Raw genomic sequence first — 12,423 nt, 5'->3', positions numbered from 1 at the left:
AAGTGACGCACCGGCGGCGCAAGTCCTTCATAAATAAGGCCCATAGTTCTTATTTGAAGCCCTAGACAGATTATCGTTAGTAGTGACAAATTTTTATAGGAAATGTTCAGCTTCCATAATAGTCATCCTACAAACCCCATAGAACGGATGCAGCACATGTGATTGTGTAATCGGACCTTAGGACACTAATAAGGATTGTACATACATATATGAGACAAGCCCTTATGGGATCCAGAAGGAGACACATGGCGACTCCTAGGAAAACAGATATGTCACTTGTCACACTTAAGTCACTTAAGACTACATGGAAAACAGGCAAACAATTTGGGCAGGAATTCCCCCCTTGAAAGCAAGAGCCAGCCCCTATATATGCAGGTGAGAAAAAATAGTACACTTACCAGACACAAGGCAGCATGAGGAGTACACAGAGCAAACATTAGAAATGAACCTAAGTAGTCAGGAGCAGGGCATTCAAAGAAAGAACTGGAGAACAAACTGGGCAGCACTGGCACAAGGATACCTGTAACTACAATGACACTAGAGACTGCAAGAGAAAAACAGACAAAGGGCACATAAATAGTAGAAGCTAGGAGACTGGGAGAAAATACAAGCACCATGACAAACTAAAGGAACGATCAAAGGCAAATAACAGCAAGAACAGAAGGAACTATGAACATATAGAAAGGGAGAGGCCCCGGAGCTGCACCTGACTTGAGAAAAAAAGGGAGACAAGGGAGGAAAGCCAAAAACAATGCAAGGCTGGGATATATACGCAGCAAGCTGGTCAGGAACATGACACAGGATCTGGCTGAAGCAAGGCATGATTAGGCCAGGAAGCAGGGAACAAGGGATCTGGAATACCAAGGTACTAACATTAATGCATGAATAAGGAGCTTTAAGAATTATAAGCAGTTACAGGCAGCAGGAAGCCCAGGGCGGAGTCACATGACTGGGCTGCATAAGGCTAGTCTCAGGTGTGTGCAATTCATACCTCTCACAAGTCCTGGAATAAATAATCCAAGGTTAATGAACAGCAGGACAAATCCCATTGAAATTATTGCACAGTGGATGCCGGATCTCCATGAACATGGGCAGTGCATTCTAGGATTAGTAGTTCATGGAAGCAACATAGGTTTTCCAACGAGTCCAAGAATGAAATGGGAAGCAGGCATTAATCATACAAGGACTTTGGATGAGTCTTAGTGGTGATTTCTAGGCTGCAGTGTGTCCATGTTCAGAGCCCCAAGAATTAGAACCATGAAATTGCAACCTCTTGTCAATGCAAGGAGCTGCTGACATTACATTTCCGTCCCATGTTTAAATATTATGCACCCTACTATGTAGACGACAAGGCCACACAGTTGTAACTTTTTAGCCTACAAAGTAAAAGAGTTAAAGGCTATTTTCAAAAACCTAAAAGTCCAAATCAAAGGCCTCACCAGGAAAAAAAGAGCTACAAAAAACACTAAGGGCCAGGGTAGCAGCCCGACATGGTAATGGGCAGTCTGGAGAACTTAGTATGAAGGCTGAGGAGCCTATTCAAAGGGTTGATGTGCTTTTGGGAATGGAGGACCCCTCACGTCCAGGCAGCAGTAGTTTGTCATTCACAACATAAGACCTGTTCACACAGTGAATCTGCAGCTCAGATCCTAACCACTCCATTTTGAATTTTCAAAAAAATATGTTGGGCTATCGGTTAATAGTATACGTCTGTGCTATTAGGATGTGGGTCGCCATTTAAAAAAAAAAAAATTTAAACAATTATTATCTACTGCATTGATTTTAGCTAATGTCTCCCACATTTATACCCCTATCCTCATGTGATGCAATCACGCTACAGATGCATAGAGCAACTATAGGAATGGAAAACAAAATGTGAGAGGGGGATGGTGGTGCCTCAGGGAAGTAACACCATGAGAGTGAGCAGGAAGGTACTCGCCTGTTTCCTCAGGTTCTCATCATCAGCGACCAGCAACCCGAAACAAAACTGTGTTAAAGTGAGTGAAGGAAATGGAAAGAGAACTAGGTGCTAGGGTGTGATGTCAAATACTGCCTATGCACCAAACAGTTTCAGTATGTGGCAGAGTTAACACAATAATTAGGACTGTGGAGTAAAAACTATGGCTCCGCCAGTCCCAGTTAAGACCGAGCTAGATCACACTGGCTGTTCAACTTTATTCAGTGCTGTGTGTCTGCTCATCTAAAAGCCGACATGTTTCATTGCCAGGGGAAAGAACTCACTGCAATTTCTTCAGGGCGTGGGTCAATCACTCCACCCTGCACCAGTGTATGTCTATTTGTAGTGTTCCGGGATATGGCCCCTCGTGGGCATACCTTTACCCTTATGCACATGTGAGTGTGTACATATTCACTGAGTCTCGCAGCTTTTGCCTCCGTCAATCGTGCCTGCGTGGGTGTCAGCGTTCACACTTGGAGGTGCAGACTGAATGCCGGACACCCACGCGGGCACGATTGCAGGAGGCAAAAGCTGAGAGAGCACTGAATAAAGTTGAACAGCCAGTGTGATCTAACTCAGTTTCAACTGGGACTGGTGGAGCCATAGTTTTGACTCCAAAGTCAAGGGGACCTTATCAGCCCAGCTGAACACCGCGCCGTGAGGGCAACGGCCTTAACCCTGCACCCTGCACCTGGGCACACACGGACACGGGACCTTGTTTGCCGGGCCGTGCTGTCTATCACGACGCCCTGGCAAAATCTACATTTCCCAGCTGCCCGCCTGCCAACGGGAGGAAATTGACGCGCCCGGAGGCGCTTAAACTGGAAGGAGCGCCGAGAGCTCCGGGGGACCTTATCAGCCCAGCTGAACACCGCGCCGTGAGGGCAACGGCCTTAACCCTGCACCTGGGCACACATGGACAAGGGACTCTGTTTGCCGGGCCGTGCTGTCTATCGCGACGCCCTGGCAAAAACTAAATTTCCCAGCTGCCTGCCTGCCAACGGGAGGAAATTGACGTGCCCGGAGGCGCTTAAACTGGAAGGAGCACATCTCGCCCTCGAGTCGCGCGCAGGAGCGCCCGGGGCTCTCTGTGGCCCTCTGTGGCCCTCTCAGGACCGGGAAGGACGGGATGGGCCACTCCCCTTGGCTCCATCAGAAAGAGGGTAAAAACTCCTACCTACTAATTGACTGACTATCAAGGTACTTTTTGTCATCCGTTTGAACAATCCTACTAACTGATTGATCATTCTCCTGTAATCACGATGACACAAAAGGGGGTAACTACAAAAGCTATCCCACATAGGGCTCGCCAAAAGGGACACAAGACTTACAAGGAAATACGCCCACTCAGCAATCTCTCTTAAAACCAGGGGTAAACGAACCTACACATCGATCCGAGTGCATAACTACAAATCATTCTCCCGTATCTGTCTTTGACTATGGGAATAGCTTAACAGGGCTAGAGGAACTAAACAGATTGTGTGGAACTAAGTACACTATAGCTGCAAGCAGCCCTGAATACATTAGCGCCCCAATTGGTTCACAAAACTTTAATAACAGTCCGCGCGAACTACCCCAAATTAACCCAGCAGACACCCAAAGCACAGTAACAGCACGGCCTCCACCTGGTAAAAGGAAGTGCGACACAGACAAACAAAATGGCAATCAACCCAAATATCCCAAATTGTCTTCAAATTCCTTGCTGTCTGCTATTACTTCCCCTCCAACTCCAGATCCGGGTGAAACTGTGGGAGGGTTAGATCTCTCAGCATCGCCCTCACAGTCGACCTTACTGACCCTCATTCAACGGCTAATTAACTCCGCCATTTTACCATTGATGGCAAAAATAGACCTCCTGGGGGATAGACTCACGGAATTAGAGACCACAATCAACATAAACCTGGCCCCCACAAAAAATCTGGTATATACCAGACAATCTCCTCCATCTGCTGTTTCTGGAACCCCTAAACCAACTGCACTAAGCGCCAATGCTCAGACTCAGGCTTTAGCTCCTAATATACTAGATCCAAAGGACCCTCTTCCCCCGCCAAATCGTATTTTTCCACAGCGCAATATCGCCAGATCAGGGTCAAACATAGCACCTCATATTCACTTACCACCAGAGGCTGCTCCCTTTGTTTATGTTCTATCAGGAGTGCCACCAATCATACAGGGGAAAACTGAAACCCAACATGAGCTACAAAACAAAGTTATTCACTGGCTATCTAGGAATAGACCCCTGTCTGCTGACCTTAATGGCAGAATACTAACTGTTAGAAGGGTGGGCTGGCTAGGTCCCCTTCGAAAGGATATTGCCGGGGATCTGGTCTTAGTGAAATTCTGCAACAGAAACATCGTTCCGTTCCTCCAATCCTGGTACCGGCAAGAAGAAGTTGGCCCGATATATACTGGGGACCTTTATGACTTTTACCCTCATCACCCCTCACTTAGGCTAGGGGCAGGCTACACCCATGCTATCGGTAAATCTGTTTGGTGAACGATCAATAGCAACCTCCCTGCACCTAACCGCCTCGATACGCTGTATAACAATCAACGCTATAGAGGCTTTTATTAGTAGCCTATGGGGAGGGTGAATTCTATTTAAAGGCAGGATTGCTAGAATATATAATTTACCTAAATATTGTAAAAAGTTGTTTTCAATGTGAATGAGGTATGTACACTTTAGGGCCGGGATCCTCTCTCTTTGAACAATCTTTTAAATTTCACTTTTAACTTCGTCAATATTTTGCGGCCCTTGTTATGGTTGTTTTAAATGTATGTTTTTAAAATTGTACGCTTTTATGATTTGCACGACAAAATCGAATAAAGCTAAATTGAATTGAATTGACTCCACAGTCCGAATTCTTGGGTTAACTCTGAACTGGAGCTAAAGAGTAGGTCCAGCATAGATGGTAGCAGCAATTCTTCAATGCCCTCTGAGAAAGTAGTACACATTCCCAAGAATGTAGGCAAGGAATACAAAAAGGGGGATGTCATTCAGTGGTGGTTTCAGGACTATATGGCAGCCATCAACAGGAATGGATCCCTGAGAGGTACTGGGATGCAGGATTGTGGAATTACTTCACGGAGGAGGGGAGGGACACTTTAATTGCTTTGAATAAGGGGCAGAACCTCACCTACACAGACACGAAGGAGGCCCTAATCACTAGGTATGGTTTCACTCCTGACAAGTACAGGGATCAGTTTAGTTCCAGTCACAAAACTGATGCATACATTGGCTGGAATATGAAGCTTCTTTTGCAGGTCATTAAATGGTTGGGTGAAGGGCAGTAATGTGATGGATTTTCTGGGGCTCTACAATCTGATTGCGTGGGAGCACTTGTCTAGTCTATGTTTTGCACAATGGCACCAGCCGCGGTGTAGGGCGTAGGCTATGTCAAAGGTGGGCAGGGTCCCCAGCAGAGGAGTAGGGGGCAAGGGTAAAGCAAAGGAGTTCTCTGAAGGGCCCCAAACTAGTATTGAAGATAATGATTCCAGCCCCCAGATAAGAAACCATGGGTCTCTTCAGGAAAGCCTACAGAAGGTCTATAATGTGACCAGGTGGGTTATCTGAAGGGAGATCCCAAAGGGGGCACATCCACCCACCAGTGGGCAGTCCAAGGCAATGGCTAGGGTAGCGCTTGGGGAGGAAGAGGATCCAGAGGAGGGTGGCCACCCTTGAATCACTAGATCACAGAGAGATGGCCCAGGGAAGCCAGGTTCTGGCCAACACTGAGAAATACAACACCTGGGTGACCTTCAATGGGCAAAGGGTAGAAGCTCTCAGAGATACAGGAGCCTTGGTGTCCTAAGTCTGGTGTCCCTGGTAGCTGAGGAGCAGTTAGTCCCTGGTGCATTCCACCAAGTAATTGATGTAGGCAATTCTGAGCACCAGTGTAAGGAGGCACAGGTTCCCTTTGAGTGGGGGGGGGGTCTCAGGTCCCTTGAGAGTGGTTGTGAGCCCTACTATGCCAGTAGATTGTCTTCTAGGTTACGACCTGGAAGCAGTCTTTGGAACTATGTAAAGCTCAGAACTCACTTGGAGATGCTTGGGTTGACAGAGTTGGCATAGTGTGATCAGAAGGACCTAGAGCATGAAACAGTGGCCCAGGTATCTGCCTTAGGAAAGGGCAGGGGGCTTGGCAAACTCATCCCTGAAATTCCCACGGTCCAGATGGAGGCTGACCTCAAGGGGGTGCCCCGGAACCTACACGGGAAGAAGTGGCTGAACTGGGGGACGTATGTGAGCTGACCCATTGGCAGCGATAAGGCGTCTCACCAGGGAAGAGTTCTGTAGAGAGTAGGAAGAATGCCATTCTTTAGGAGGTTTGTCGTGGGAGGCTGAAAGCCAGGCAGCTGGTGATCAGTCTGGGTCACACTGGATCTACTGGGAGAATGGTCTCCTGTACAGCGAATCTAAGGTTGCTGAGCCTGGGTCAGCCCGTTTGCTGGTGGTACTCCAGTGCTTCAGGAACTTCCTGCAGGGTCTGGCTCATGACCTGCCTTTGGGACGACATTTGGGGCAAGACAAGTCCTTTGACAGGACTGTCACCCACTTCTTTTGGCCCCAGGTGCAAAGGCAGTCGGATGCCCATTGCAGGTCCTGCCAAACTTGCCAGGCAAGTGGTAAGAGTGGGAGGAAGGGGAAGGCCCCTCTCCAACCCTTTCCTGTGGGGGCACCTCTTTTGAGCGGGCGGAGATTGATATGGTGATGCCCCTGGACCCCAAGAAACCATGGCCAACAGGCACATCCTTGCCTTGGTGGACCATGCTACCTGGTACCCGGAAGTTATCCCTCTGAGGACAATGACATCACCCATGGTGGGCCGGACATTGATGGGTATCTTTTCCTGAGTGGGTTTCCCCATAGAGGTGAAATCCGAATAGGTGCCAATTTCATATCCAAGTATATGGCATCGCTGTGAAAGGAGTGCAGTGTGACCTACAAGTTCACCACTCCCTACCCTCCACCCCCCATGGCAATGGCTTGGTGGAGAGATTCTACCAAACCCTTCAATGCATGGTCAAAGGTCTGTCAGAACCTATGAGTTATAAGTGGAATGTCCGCTTACCATGCCTTCTCTTTGCTTACAGGGAGGTACTGCAGAGGTAATTAGGTTTCAGTCTCTTTGAGTTTCTATGTGGGCATCATATGAGAGTACCTCTCAGTCTGGTGAAAAAAAGCTGGGTCAAAGCTCCCAGGAAACCTCCCCAAGATGAGTTTAGTTACATGCTGACCTTTAAAAACCAGAGTGCAAGCTTCAGGAAGCTTGCTCAGGCAAACCTGGAAGCCTGCCAGGAAGAGATGAAACACTGGTAGGAGCAGAATGCCACTCTGGTTGACTTTCAACCTGGACACAGTGTGGGTCATGGCCAAAGTAGACCCATTTGCTCCTCAAGACAAATGGACTAGGCTTTTTGAGGTGGAGGAATGCAGGAGTAATGTCACCTATCTGGCGGACTTGCAGACTCCCAGGAACCCTCCACGGGTCCTTCACGTGAACCGCCACAAACCTCACTTTGAGAGGTCTGAAATAAGCATGCTCTTGCTGGCAAATGATTGGTTGCAAAAAGGAGAGTGAACCTCACCCTGATCTCCTGTATACCAAGGAGCACGATCAGTCAGTGGAAGGTGTGATACTCTCCCCTACACTGACCCCAGAGCAGCGGGGCAACTGTCACCAGTTGTTGGGGCAGTTTGCCAGCCTGTTCTCCCTCACCCCGGGTGTTATTGATTGTTGTGTCTAAGATGTGGACACTGGGGACAGTCCGCCTATCAAACACAAATTTTGAAGGCTGACTGACAAGGTCAAGGCCAGCATCAAATAAGAGGTTTCAAAGAGGTTGGCGTTAGAGGTGATTGAGCCCTCCAACAGTCCTTGGACAAGCACAGTGGTCTAGTTCCCAAAGGCTGCAGAACCTGGTGCCACACCCGAACTCCGGTTCTGTGTGAATTACAGAGGGCTCAACTCCGTCACTACAACTCGCACATACCCCATCCTGAGAGCTGATGAGCTCATATATCAGCTAGGAGCGGGCAAGTTCCTCAGCACGTTTATTTTGATGTCTGGGTACTGGCTGATTTCCTTGACTGATGGGGCCAAGGAGAGGTCTGCATTTTCAACCCCAGAGGGAGACTACCAATTCTGGGTTATGCCCTTTTGATTGAAAAAGGCCCCTTCCACCTTCCAGAGGTTGGTTAACTAGTTGTTGGCTGGACTTCAGGATTTAGGCACCACCTACCTGGATGACATTGCAATGCTTAGTTCCACTCGGGAGGAAAACCTGCAGCACCTGTGTGAAGTGTTGTATGCGCTGCAGAAGGCGGGCCTCATGACCAAGGCCAGTTCATGCCAGATTGGGCAGGGATCTGTGGTGTACTTAGGACACCAGGTAGGCAGCAGCCAGGTGGCAACCCTATAATCTAAGGTTGACAACATTCTGGCTTGGGAGCCCCCTCAGACTCAGGTAGAGGTGAGAGCCTTCTTAGGTGTCACTGGTTACTATCAGATGTTTGTCAGGGGCTATGGCACCATTGTTGCCCCCTTGACAGAGCTGATTGCCAAGAAGCAGCCCCAGATGGTGATCTGGACTGATGCCTGCCAGACCGGTTTTGATGCCCTGAAGGCAGCCCATGCTCAAGGCAACCAATTCCTACAAGGAATTCTTAGTGCAGACGGATGCTTCACAGCATGGTGTGTGAGCTGTGCTCTCACAACTGAACAAAGAGGGCCTAGACCAGCCTGTAGTCGTCCTTAGCAGGAGACTACTCCCCGGGGAACAGAGGTGGTGTGCCATTGAAAGGGAAGCTTTTGCTGTGGTCTGGGCGCTGAAGAAGCTGAGACCATACCTGTTTGGGACTCACTTCTGAGTTCAGACAGACTACAGGCTCCTCAGATGGTTGATGTAAATGAAGGGTGAGAACCAAAACTGTTGAGGTGGTCTATCTTCCTTCAGACAATGGACTTTATGGTGGAACACCGCCCTGGCACAGAGCACGCCAAAATAGATGGTCTGTCCATGTTCTTCCGTCTTAGTGAAGAAAACTCTCAAGAGTGTGGGTAGTTCTCCCTACTTTCAGCTGGAGGGGACATGTGTTAGACCTTGAACCTTTTGATGTGTTTCCCATGTCTTTTTGCATCTGACCTCTTGGTTTTTGTGGTATTCTGGATGTTGTTTTTGCTGGTTTAGTGTTTTGTGCGCACGGTAATACTGCTGATAAGTACTCAAGTGCTCCAGGAAAACTGTTCCACTGATTGGTATATCCATGATTGGAATATTTGATTTACTAGTAAGTCCCTAGTAAGGTGCACAGGATTGACAAGGGCCTGTACACCAAATGCTACTAGTGGGCCTGTAGCACTGTTTATGCCATACACATAAGTAGCCTTTCAAAGGTGTCTCAGACCTGCCACCATAGTGTATGTGAACGGTTTTTACTGCAATGTCAACATGGCAAGTTCACCCACTTGCAAGGCCTAAACCATCCATTTTCTTACATGTAAGGCAACCCTAAGGAAGGTCCAAGGTACCCCCATGTGCAGTGTATGTGAAAGGTAGGACCTTTGCTGGTGTTTGACATGTCCTGTTGGTGAAATACTGTGTATTTCGTTTTTCCCTATTGAAAGGCTGTCTGTCTCATAGGCTGAACATGGGAGTTACCTTGTAATATTTTACAGAAATTGAGTTTAGTGTGCCTGAACTCAGGATTTAAAAATACATTGTTTAGTGAAGATGATATTTATGTTGTGTGTTTGAAAATGGCATATTTAGAAAGTGTGCCTCTTCCTTTTGTGTATTCCCTGTCTGGGTTCAGAGTGACAGTAGCAGGGGATGCACATTCACACTAGGTAAACACACGGGGGAAGGCTTGAGGTGTGTCCTGTCTTTCCTGGATGACTTATAGCCAGGCTGAATAGACCTGGCTGCATTTAGAGTAATGGGGGGATTTGTTGCTGGCACCTGAATGGTATGTGGCTACCTCTCACAAAGCTGTCTCCACCTCCTGTGGTGTACCTGGTCTGAGCCAGGCTGATCTGGTTTACGTGTGCCGGCGGAACATTGTTTGTGCCAACTTTAAAGGAAAATGGGGTATAAATATTGGGGCTCTGACCCAAGAACTTCAGAACTCATTTGGATCAAGAATCCTGCCAAGAGGAAGAGCTGGAAAAGCTGTGAGAAGAGACTACCACCTTGCTGTGTTGGCTTGCAGTGGTTGATTCTGTCTTGGGCAGTGACCGGACCAGACTGGACTTTCCGCATCTTATTTTCCTGATTGTCTTCAAGGACTCGAGGTAGAGCTTGCCCCCTGTTCAAGAAGTCCCAGGAACAGCAAAGGCTTCAAGTTCATCTGCTACCAGCCCCAGGAACTGTGTGTTTTGGGCTGCAAAAGATGGAAAAGCAACCCAACGCCATCAATGCCGCCATCGGCTTTGTGACTTGAAGGCACCTCAGAGGGCACTGTCGAATCTCGCACTGCAACCCTAGTCTGATCGATGCCTCTGTCCGCCGCCACCACAGAGCCGATGCTTGTACCGTGACCTGTGGGCACTGCACTACACACTGTCTCGTTTCACTCCGCCGCCCTGGTATCCCTGACGAGGCTGCTCCACACTCACATTGACGCCGCTGTCTGCACTGTGTTTTGGGGGCACTGCTTGTAAGTTACACAATGCACCACCCTGTCCAACACTGCAGCCTTGGCCCACCTACATCAGCACTATCGACTACAGTTGGTTAGCTGATGACAGCACTTCAACGATGATGCTGCCTGCACCCTGACCTGCCAGCACTGTGACAAGCATGTGCCACTATGCACCGCAGCCCTAATCTCACCGATGCCGATGGACAACCATTACCGAGCCTCTGCCTGGGGGCACTGCACGCCTCGCCACTGCACTTCGCCATGCAGCTCCGACCCCAGCCAACACCGGCACTCCTGACTTCAATCGCATGGAGTTTGACCTGCAACACGCTTGACTTCGAGGGTCCGATGACTCCCGCACCAACCTTCGGATCCAAAGACTCCCGCACCGACCTTTGGATCAGAAACTTGCCCTGACACCCTACATTTCAAACTGTACTGTTTTGCAGGTCTTCCTGACACTGTAGCTGGCCCACGATGCCGCAGTCAGCCAGAACTATTGGATTTGTGTGTTAACGATGGAGTGATAGCCCCGGACAGAGCTATTGAATTCAAGGAACTGTTTTTAAAGTCTATTTTTGCTTTATGGGTATTTTTAATAACTCTATGTTGGACTCTATTAGTTTTGATCTTGTTTTACACAGATACATATTGGCTATTTTTCTAAAACTGGTGTGGTATCTTTGTAGTATTCACTGTATTACTGTATGTTATGTGCAAATGCTTTACACACTGCCTGGAAAATAAGCCTGACTGCTTGTGCCAAGTTACTAAGAGGGTGAGTAGGGGGTATTTTAGAAGTGTAAATCCCTTATCCTGACTAGGAGGAAAGGTCCCTACTTGGACAGGGTAACAACCTGCCAACTAAAGACCCCCATTTCTAACAATATATAAAATATTTGTTTTTACCTAGTTAAACAGGTTATTACTGCTCATTGACAGAAGTAGAATATTTAAGTCCCGTGAACATGCCATGGAAACCCATGTTACAGCCAGAAGTAATCAAGTTGGAACAGAACATATTGACCGACTCCACCCATAAAGCAGTAGGGGAGCTACTGCTACAATTAATAGCAGAATGATGGAGAGAGGGGGACATTGCAATACAGTCTGCTTCTACACAGGTCACTCTGATGATATCCATAAAACAGAAACCAGAGTATTAGCCACCAGAGAATGTGCACTGCTAGTGCTGGTGGCCTGCCAGGTATGATGCATTTCTTCATGTAGTTTGTCTAGTGGGTGAAGAGCCTATGGAAATCTAGGATGAAAGATGGGCTGGGGTGCTTACACTCTGTAGGGGCTAGATGTATCTAGCTTTATGGATTCTGAGAAGTAGAACCTTATGATTTGACATTTGAGTGTTATGGCTTGCCTTAAATAACTGGGAAAGTGAGGGTTGTAATTCCTGGGCATGCCTCATATGATGATATTCCAGTTCTTAACAAATGTATTATGAAATGAAATGAAATGAAATCAAATGAAAATGAAATGAAATGAAAAACTATATTTGTATAGCGCGTAACTACCCGGAGGCCTCGCAGCGCTTTGACTGATTACTATGGCGGGCTACAGGGTAGATTAACGCACTTTTGCGAACAGATGAGTTTTCAAAGCTTTTCTGAATGCCATCTGGTTGTTATTCTCTCTAAGGTTCAGAGGGAGAGAATTCCAAAGTCTTGCGGCGGTGTGTGAGAATGAGCGGCCACCCCATCGGGCTTTGTTGATTTTAGTTGTGGTTGCTAGATGCAATGAACCAGAGCGGAGGGCTCTGGACGGGGCGTAGGGCACAACTAAGGGGAACAGGATGGCAGCGCCTGTT

Source organism: Lissotriton vulgaris, chromosome 8 (assembly GCF_964263255.1).
Source record: "Lissotriton vulgaris chromosome 8, aLisVul1.2, whole genome shotgun sequence".
Lineage (NCBI taxonomy): Eukaryota > Metazoa > Chordata > Amphibia > Caudata > Salamandridae > Lissotriton > Lissotriton vulgaris.
The sequence above is the reverse complement of the archived record's forward strand: the minus strand, read 5'-3'. Positions refer to the sequence as shown.